This window comes from Myotis nattereri, assembly GCF_964212035.1.
Source record: "Myotis nattereri genome assembly, chromosome: 10".
Taxonomy (NCBI): domain Eukaryota; kingdom Metazoa; phylum Chordata; class Mammalia; order Chiroptera; family Vespertilionidae; genus Myotis; species Myotis nattereri.
In genome coordinates this window covers 69,019,068-69,028,629 of record NC_138085.1, presented here as the reverse complement: position 1 = coordinate 69,028,629, position 9,562 = coordinate 69,019,068, and positions in this window count along the sequence as shown.

The following is a 9,562-nucleotide window of genomic DNA, read 5'->3' as shown; positions in this document are numbered from 1 at the left end:
TTGAAGGTCAGTGTTTTAGGGTATCCCCACGGAGGGATATTTAATTCTGCTTGGAAGAAATGAGTTTTGAGTTGTTCTTAAAGGAAATAAAAGTTTGCCAGCCAGTAAAGGGGAAAGACTATTTCTAGGCGGGGGAAGCAGCACAGGGAAGGAGCCCTGGGGAGAGAGCCTGAGAACCAGGACTGGACAGCACCTGAGTGTAAGCAAGGCCTATTTTGGTGTCAGGAATGAGTTCAAATGTCAGCTCTACCACTGACAAGCCGGGAGTCTTTGACTGATACACAGAAAACACTCAGTAAATAGCAACTACTAGTTTTTTTTTCACCTTCCTTTCCACTCCCCCAGAAGAGGTGTGTCTGAGAGGAATCAGACCTCCACCAACAGGGTCAGAGTTTAAGAGGGAACAGGGAAAGAGGAAGAAGATAGAGGAAGGACCTAAGAAGTTCCTTATATTCACTTGTGAACAGAATAAACTAATCCTAGAGTTGGCTAGGCAATCACTTTGTCTGAAAAAATAATCAATTAAAATTGCTACGTGGATCATCAGGCAGGAATCTCAGCTGATTTTGAAGATGCTAATAATTCATACTCAGTTTGGATACCGGTAGTATTCTTCCTACCCACAGAGAGAAAATCTGTGACCAGACAAGAGAACTAACTCAAAGATAATTGACTAATTATTCATTGCTCTTGAGACTAAAATCAACCCATAGTCTGAAGCCAGGTAGTTCACTCACAGTTACCCGCTGGCATAAAGGACAGGGTTAAGATGAGTTTGCTGCCCTGAATCGTGGCTATGGCTCTGAACACTTCCCCACCTCCTTAACCAAGCGGTTCAGTGAAGAGCTGAATTGAATGGAGGAAGTCTTTTCCTACATTTTTACTTTGAAAAATAATATTTAGAACTAAATATGGACATTTTAGCCCTGGCCAGTGTGGCTCAGTTGGCTGGAGCATCATCCGGTACACTGAAAGGTGGTGGGTTCAGTTCCCAGTCAGGGCACATGTCCAAGTTGCAGGTTCAATTCCAGTCAGGGAACGTGCGAGAGGCAACCCATCAATGATTCTCTCTCACACTGATGTTTCTCTCTTTCCCTTCCTCTCTCTAAAATCAATAGCCGAAACCGGTTTGGCTCAGTGGATAGAGCGTCAGCCTTCGGACTGAAAGGTCCCAGGTTCGATTCCGGTCAAGGGCATGTACCTGGGTTGCGGGCATATCCCCAGTAGGAGATGTGCAGGAGACAGCTGATCGATGTTTCTCTCTCATCGATGTTTCTAACTCTCTATCTCTCTCCCTTCCTCTCTGTAAAAAATCAATAAAATATATTTAAAAAAATAAAATAAAATAAAATCAATAAAAAATTTTTTTAAATGGATATTTTATTCCAAATGTTTCCATGAGCTCCCTAGAGAATTGAAGTTCCTCAGGAGCCATATAACCCACATCTATGGATTCATCCCAGAACTTATGGATGAAATGAGGGGAAAGTCATATGCAATGGGAACAGAGAGGCAGCACACAGAAGTGGGAAGTATGTGTAGCTTTGACTTTGCAGTAGTGAATTCAAATCCTCACTTTGCTGTTCATTAAATGGGTACCCTTTCCTTACTGAGTCTTGCTTTCTTTTTTAAAAAATATATTTTTTATTGATTTCAGAGAGGAAGGAAAAGGGAGAGAGAGAGAGAGAGAGAGAGAGAGAGAGAGAGAGAGAGAGAAAGAGAGAGAGAGAAACATCAATGATGAGAGAGAATTATTGATTGGCTGTCTCCTGCATGCGCCCTACTCGGGATAGAGCCCGCAACCCAGGTGTGTGCCCTGACCAGGAATCTTACTGTTACCTCCTTGTTCATAGGTCAACACTCAAACACTGAACCACACCAGCTGGACAAGACTTGCTTTCTTTATCTGAAATGCTGATATGATTAATCCCCACCTCCTAGGACTGTTGTGAAGTTGAAGCCCTACTTCCCACCCCCCCCCCACCCCCGCCCCTTGGGACATTACTGTATTTGGAGATGGGGCTTTTAAATAGGTAATTAGGTTAAAATTAGGCTATTAGGGTGAGCCCTAATTCAATCTGACTGGAGTCCTTAACAAGACAATGAGATTTGTACACAGAGACCCAGAGATGCAAGCTCAGAGGAGAGACTGTGAGAAGGCAGGCCTCCAAGCCAAGCAGAGCGCCTCAAGAGAAACCACTTTGCTCTTGGACTTCAGAACTGTGAGGAAATAACCTTCTGTTGCCCTAGCTGGTTTGGCTCAGTGGATAGAGTGTTGGCCTGTGGACCAAAGTGTCTTGGGTTCGATTCCTGTCATGGGCATGTACCTTCGTTGCAGGTTCCACCCCGACCCAGGCCTGCTCAGGGCGCCTGCAGGAGGCAACCGAGGGATGTGTTTCTCTCACATCGATGTTTCTCTCTGTCTTTCCCTCTCTCTTCTACTCTCAAAAAGCAATGGAAAAATATCCTCGGGTGAGGATTAAAAAATAATAATAAAGTAAATTAACTTTCTGTTGGTTAAGCCACCAGTCTGTAGCACTTTGTTATGGCAGCCCGAGCAGGCTAATACAATTAGCATTATAGAAGTGGGCTGAACCAGTAAGAGAACAATGACAGGAGGCAGAGTCCACCCTACTTCTATAGACCTGAGTCATGTCAGTTGACCTCCCTTCTCACATTTTCTATCCCTCTGAAGCAGAGTTGTAAGGATTAACTGAGATAAAGTATGTAAAGACGCTATTAATGACAGATGTCCAATAACAGTGGGTTCCTTCACTTCTCTCTAGAACAGAGGTTTTCAACCTTTTTCATCTCATGGCACACATAAGCTAATTATACTACTAAAATTCTGTAGCATTCCAAAAAATATATTTTATGCTGATCTGACAAAAAATAGGTATAATTCTGATTGATTTACAAAAAAAAAAAAAAAAGTAATTACTGCCCTTTTGGCTCCAAGGTGACTTTTTAAAAAATCAGGTACCTATACTTGTTTATAAGGATTTCTGGTATCAAGAATTAACCAGCCCTGGCCTTGTTAGCCCAGTCCGGGTAGCTCAGTGGGTTAGAGTGTTGTCCCAATACACCAAGATTGCGGGTTCAATCCCCAGTCAGGGAGGGCACATACAAGAATCAATCAAGGAATGCATAAGTAAATGCGACAACAAATTGATGTTTCTCCCTCTCTCTCTCTCTCACAAATCAATTTTTTTAAAAAATCAATCAGACACAACCTTATTATGTGACATGACCAATAAGATGCAACTCCATTATATAACCTATATTTATGGTTCAAGACAGGGCATTCACACACACCAGATGGCTATTGTTGTGTTGTCATTTTTTTACAATCTAGGGAAAAGAGGTCAGTACCCCTGGCTAAGTTGTCAGTCAGGTAGTGCATGTTTAAAATTTTTTGTGGCCTATTGGTTCAAAAATTGCTGTTCTAGATATCAGCTTTCTCACCAGTAATGCAGAGGACTAAAGTTCCAGGTTCCGCACTGCTCCCCTACCCCCCGCCCCCCGCCCCCCTGTCTTTTCAGCTACCTTCTGTGATTCCAACAACAACTTTAGGAACAAAAGTATAAGCCCAAAAAGTGTTTTCAGAGCGCTTTCCCTCACTTTGTCTCCCTTCTGATTTAATTCTATATTTACACATCAATCCCAAGGAGCCTAATGAAACCCCACCAGGCCAGACTAACAGACTATCCAGCCCTACAAGTTTCACTGTGGGCAAATCCAGTCAAATCCAGTCATGCAAAACCACAGTCTTTAGTGTTAAGGCTTTTATACCCCCAGGCACAAGCTTTAAATAACTGTAAACCCAAATTGTAATATTTGGTTCCAAAACCCATTTAAAACCCCATTATCTTTCCACACAGTACCTGGCTGAACAATCCAGTTGCCCTGTTCTTGGTGGATCAAATGCTTTTAAAATAAAGATTCTTTTTATTTGCTTTCTGTTTCACAGTGTGAGGTCTGGTGTCTTGTAGATCTGAGGTCTCTGTGTTCCGTGGCTGGGGATTGTAAAGGCAAACACTGACGAGTTCTCTTTTTTTCTTTTCTTGCCAAAGCATAGTATGAATGGTTTGGAAACAAGAACTACTGTTCAAAAGGGGAAGATGAGTGTAAGTAGAAGTAGCCAAAGAAGTAAAACTTGAGACTTAAAGATGCAAAAGCTAGAAATGTACATTAGGAAAGGAATTATTCATTTGCTTCCTATTTGTTCATGATATGTGAATCCTATTGGCTTATTTACTCTATAGCTTAAAATGAAACAAAGTGTTTTGAATATTTAATTTGCATTAATTTTTTATGGGAGAGAGAGAGGAAGAGAGAGAGAGAGAGTGAGAGAGAATGAGCTGGTTTGGTTGATTAAAGCATATTGTTACTGCAGTCAAAGTCATGCTTACCATGTGTATCCTGGATCCCGGCAGACTTCTAGCAAATGCGTACTCCCTGTCACCAGGGTCCTGGGCAAGGTTAGCACAGAGCAAATGCATCACCACTGTCAGTCGGCTCCACTGGTGATGCACAGGGCATTTCCCGAGTACAAGAGTCACAGCCTCCCACTAGCACACACACGCATTCAAAGCGAGTGCTCACAAATTCCGGAAAGCCAGTTCACCTTCAGCTCTGGAAATGAAGAAATCTCCTGGCACTTCTCTTGAGACTGACATTCTTGCATATTCTTTCCCCTATCATTGCACAAATGACCACAAACTTTTTTTATGTTACTTAATTTCTTATTTCAAAAAAAAAAGGCATTCTGACATTAAACTATGTGACATAGAGGAATATCTAAGTTTTCCCCTCAAGTAAATTTCTGCATTTTAGGGTTTCTGTGGGAATAACAGCAGTGTTTCCCAACTTGGAGGTGCACTTCTGTGAAGTGGAATCAAGGGCTGTTGTTATGAGCTGGATTTTTAAAACTTTAGTGGGACCTATATGTAAATGTATAGTCACAGAGAAAAAAATTGTAAAGATAGTTATCAAGCTCAGCCGGTGTGGCTCAGTAGTTGAGCCTCGACCTATGAACCAGGAGATCATTGTTTGATTCCGGTAGGGGCATATGCCTGGGTTTTGTGCTCAGTCCCCAGTATGGGGCATGCAGGAGGCAGTCTACCAATGATTCTCTCTCATCATTGATGTTTCTATCTCTCTCTCCCTCTCCCTTCCTCTCTGAAATCAATCATATATCCTATATAATAAAAGGTTAATATGCAATTCGACCGTCGCTATGGTGCACACTGACCACCAGGGGGCAGATGCTCAATGCAGGAGCTGCCCCCTCTTGGTCAGTGCGCTCCCACAGAGGGAGCACCACTCAGCCAAAAGCTGGGCTCACGGCTGGCGAGCACAGCGGCCGTGGCAGGAGTCTCCCCCACTTCCATGGCAGCACTAAGGATATCTGACTGCTGGCTCCGCACAGGGAGCAGGCCTAAGCCGTCAATCAAACATTCCCTGAGGGCTCCTGGACTGCAAGTGGGCACAGGCTGGGCTGAGGGACTCGCCACAAGTGCATGAATTTTGTGCACTGGGCCTCTAATATATATATATGTTAAAATGATAGTTACCAAAATATTAACAATGCTTATCTCTAGGGGCAGGATTATGGCAATTTTGTTTTCTTCTTTTGCTTATCTGTATATTCTAATTTCCTTTCAAATCACCTATCACTTTTGTAATAACAAATGATGTAATACAGGATAAAAGGGGAAAATGTGGAAATGTGGTTGTAGTGGGCCACCCAAATATATCAGGTCTTAATCCCTAGAATTTGTAAATGTGTCTTTGTTGGTGTGGTTAAATGAAGGATCTTGAAATGGGGACACAATTCTGCATCATCTGGGTGAGCCCTAAATGTAATTACAAGTGCCTGGCAATTCTGAATTTTTATTATACAAACTGCCTGTTGAAGTTTTTTGTCTCTTCTCTTGTAAATCAATTTTATTTATTTATTTATTTATTTTTATTTTTAAAAAAAATATTTTATTGATTTTCCTTACAGAGAGGAAGGGAGAGGGAGAGTTAGAAACATCGATCAGCTGCCTCCTGCACACTCCCCACTGGGTATGTGCCCGCAACCAAGGCACATGCCCTTGACTGGAATCAAACCCGGGACCCTTGAGTCCGCAGGTCGACGTTCTATCAACTGAACCAAACCAGTCAGGGCTCAATTTTATTTTTTTATGTTATTTTTTTCTTCATTGATTAAGGTATTATATATAGTAAATTAATCTTATTGAATGATAGTTTATACACATCAAAATACACCTATTTAAAGTTGAATGAGTTTTGATAAAGACTACCTCAAACATAATACAGAAGGCTTCCATGGCCCTAAAACATTCCTTCAAACCTATTTGCAGACAATTTCCCTGCCCACCAGCTGTGGTCGGAGACAACCACTAATCTGCTTTTTGTCACAGTAGTTTATAATCTCTCTTGTTTAGAATTTCTTATGAATGGAATCATAGAGTATATATTCTTTGTGTCTGTTTTTATCATAACTTAGCATAAGGTTTTGATATTCATCCATACTCTTGTATATGTCATTAATTTATTTCTTTTTGAGTACTATCCCAATCATATGTATCACATATATCACTATATATATGTATCACAATTTATTTTTATCATTAATATGTTAATTTATGTTTGGGTTGTTTTTATCTATCTATCTATCTATCTATCTATCATCTATCTATCATCTATCTATTTATTTTAATTCTCACCTGAGGATATTTTTCCATTGGTTTTTAGAGAGAGTGGGAGAAGGAAAGGCAGAGACAAATATCCATGTGAGAGAAACACAGTGATTGGTTGCCTCCTGCACATGCCCTGACCAGGGCCCAGGATGGGGAAGAGCCTGCAACCAGGAACATGCCCTTGACCAGAATCGAACCTGAGACCCTTCTGTCCACAGGTTGATGCTCTATCCACTGAGCCAAACCAACTAGGGCTGTTTCTAGTTTTTAGCTGCTATGAATAAAGCTGCTATAAACATTTCTTTTTGTAGACATAGGTTTTCATAAGGTAAATACTTGCGATAAGAATTGATGGGACACATGATAAGTAAATGTTTAACTTTATAAACTATGAAATTGTTGTCTTTGTGTATTAGAGTTCTAGGTGGTCCACATCCTTGATAATAGCTTGATATTATCAGGTTTTTTGTTTTTGTTTTTTATTTCCTACATTGTTTTTATTTTTTATTATTATTATTATTATTAGTTAAGGTATTACAAATGTGTCCTCATCCCCCTCCATTAACCCCCAACCTCCCCCCCCCACACAAACTCATGCTCCCATCCCCCTGTTGTCCATGTCCATTGGTTTGGCTTATATACATGTATACAAGTCCTTCGGTTGATCGATATTATCAGTTTTTTAAATAAACTTTCGTAGAACAGTTTCCGATTTTTAAAAATTGTCATAATACAGAGTTCTCATGTACACCTGCACCTACTTTTCCTATCATTAATACAGTAAATTTATCAGTTTTTAAAATGTAGTTATTCTAAGGAGTCTGTAGTGGTATCTCATTGTGGTTATAATTTCCATTTCCATGTGACTAATGATGTTTGGCACCATAAGATGCTGATTGGTCAAATAAGTATCTTCTTTTGTGAAATATTAAAAATCTTTTGTCAATGTTATAATGGCAATGAGATATAAAAATTCTTAAGTATTTTAGGGACCAATTGTTTTGTCAGACAGATGGATTGTGAATGTTTTTTCAGTTTGTGGTTTGTCTTTTTTTTTCAAATATATTTCTTTATTGATTTCAGAGAGGAAGGGAGAGGGAGAGATAGAAACATTAATGATGAGAAAGAATCATTGATTTGCTGCCTCTTGCATGCCCCCCACTGGGGATTGAGCCCGCAACCCTGGCTTGTGCCCTTGGTCAGAATGGAACCTGGGAACTCTTCAGTCCACAGGCTGATGCTCTATCCACTGAGCCAAACCGGCTAGGGTTGTCTTTTCATTGACTTAATGTCTTCAACAGTTTTTAAATTTTATGAGGTTCCACTCATTTATTTCACCTATGATTTGTACTTTTTTTTTAATCATATTTAAGACCTCTGTTAACCTGAGATAGCAAAGATTCCATCTGCAATCTTAATTCTTTTATTGCCATGTAACATAACATATTCACAGGTTATGGGTTTTAGAATGTAGACATCTTGGGGGCCATTATTCTGCCTACCAAGTAATTCCATTACCAGAATGAAGAAATGCTCTTCTGTTTCTAGTGTGCCGAGTGCTCCACTCTCTCTAAAAATCAATGGGGGGAAAAATCCTCAGGTGAGGATTAACAAACAAAAAAAAAGGGGTTGGGGAGAGATGATAATGATCATGAAGAGGAAGGGTTGGGAGATACGGATGAAGGGGAGGAGGATGAAGAAGATGAAGAGGGGGATAAAGAAGAGGAAAATGAAGATGACTAATGGAACACTGATGGATTCCAATCTTCTTTTTAAATTTTATCCAATCTCTGGGAGCAAGTCTCGGTCTCTATCTCTCTTTTTTCCCCCCTCTTGTGCTCAGTTGCCTAGTTTTTAAGGTCTCTTCTCTCTCCTTAATACCATGGTTCTCACCTTATTGGAGGGGAATTACCTTGAACAAAATACAGTGGGAAAAGAATCTCCCCCCCTTTCTGTTCCAAATATATTTTTATCTTGTCTCAACAAAAACTTTATGGAATCAACACCACCGTCTTCTGCGAGGGGGGGCGGGGGGGGGGGAGAAAAACCTGGTTCATTAGCTTTGTTGGAAGCTGGAGGGTGCTAGGCCCTGCCTAGTGCATAGAATTCTAGCTCTTCCCCCTCCTTTCTCTGCATATGGGGCTCAGATTACAGTCTCCGTGAGAATATGGGCAGTTAGCATTAACCAACATGTATCTGTCTACTTTCTTTTAAAAAGAGGAAAAGATAAAAACAAAAATGGGGGGGGGGGGGAGGCCTAGCCTGTTTGGCTCAGTGGATGGAGCGTCGGCCTGCGGACTGAAGGGTCCCAGGTTCGATTCTGGTCAAGGGCATGTGCCTTGGTTGCAGTCACATACCCAGTAGGGGGTGTGCAGGAGGCAGCTGATCGATGTTTCTCTCTCATCGATGTTTCTGGCTCTCTATCCGTCTCCCTTCCTCTCTGTAAAAAATCAATAAAAATATATTTTGAAAAAAATGGGGGAAAAATGTGGGGATGGAAGGGGAGTTAAAGAAACTGGCTGGACTAGCTTTATAGGATTTCTAGGAAACGGTGTAAAGTTTACAACAACCATATGAATGCTCGATGAAGAAAAAGCTACCTTTAAAACGAAGGGCAATTTCATGGCATTTTCACTTGCCTTTGCCCCATCCCCCCGACAAAATCTCGGGATCCTAAACCGGACTGACCTTTAGAAACGTCCCTAGTTCTAAAATTCTTTACCCCACCCCGTCAACAAAAACGAAGGAACTAGGTAAAAGAAAAGCCAGAAACGATGAGCCTTCAAGAAAACAAAACAGCCAACAGGGAGGAGGAAGCCGGAGCGGTCCACGAATTAGAAGTGAACTTCCTG